The sequence below is a fragment of the Haemaphysalis longicornis genome, unplaced genomic scaffold, assembly GCF_048455015.1.
Source record: "Haemaphysalis longicornis isolate Haplotype H1 unplaced genomic scaffold, Haemaphysalis longicornis Haplotype H1 scaffold_11, whole genome shotgun sequence".
NCBI classification, from domain to species: Eukaryota; Metazoa; Arthropoda; class Arachnida; order Ixodida; family Ixodidae; genus Haemaphysalis; species Haemaphysalis longicornis.
In genome coordinates, this window is record NW_027526214.1 from 110,197,886 (window position 1) to 110,199,089 (window position 1,204).

The window sequence follows — 1,204 nt, forward strand, 5'->3', positions numbered from 1 at the left end:
CCGACTACGATGCTCGACGCCATGCTTCCGCACGTAGAAGACGACGACCTCAACGCCGACGTCCACGGATATCTTCAACGTGCGGAGGAGGCCCGCCAGCTCGCTCGAGTTCGTATAACGGACCAGCAGCTGGTGGATGCGGGCCGCTACAACCTCCGACGCCGAGACGCCGAGTACCAACCAGGGGATCGTGTGTGGGTTTGGACTCCCATTCGACGACGCGGACTCAGTGAGAAGCTCCTGCGACGCTATTTCGGACCCTACCAGATTCTACGACGTGTTGGCCAACTTACCTACGAAGTGATCCCTGATGGTGACTCCGGCACATCACGACAACGCAGGCGGCCTGAAGTCGTCCACGTGGTTCGCCTAAAACCTTTCTACGGACGGTGACGAACTTTTATTTTCATTTGTTCGAACTGTGGCTTATATTAGCATCGGGTCGATGCACTCTTAGAGGGGGGGTAATGCCGCGAACCATACATTGGGTTTGCTTATTTGTGTTTTGCTTTTACCGCCCGGCTGCGCCGGTCTGCGTTATCTCTGCGCCAAGGGAAGCGTGTGTTCCATTCTTTCTTTCTGTGCCGCATGCGTTATCTGTTGTGATGGGGAGAGCGTTCCGATCTAACGTGAACGGCCCAGAATGATCTTCCTGGATCTACTATGTTCTCGATGCGAATCGACGTTTCGAGAACCACGCGCGCCGAAAGATAAAAGGCCTGCAGTGCGGACGCCGGGGCATTCGATTCGACGACACTCGCCTGTGCAAGTCACTTTGTTGACCGCTGCTTCGCCGCCTCTGTATTCTTTTGAGTTGTTAGGGGAGCACAAGTTCGCTCCAATAAACGTGTTTCTCATTCAACACAACTGCATCGTCCTTGTCTTCGTGACAATATTGACAAAATTCGGCAGTGCTGACGCTTGTTTCTTTCGCACAGATCTTGGAGGCGAGGGTAATACTGCAAGTGATGTAACCAAAGCTCCCTTATTTAAGCCAAGAAAAGCTATCGCGCTTCATCGTTCCCCCTATGCAAACTACGGTAGCCGCGAATGAAATTGCATGCACCGCTAGATTTCTGGCGTTGATAAACTCTGTTCGTTACGCACCGATCTTGCAGACAAGCACATCACGCTAACACTGCAAGCGATGTAGCCAGAGCTGCCGTATTTTACTCGCAAAAAGCTCTCCCAAACCCCCGATCTC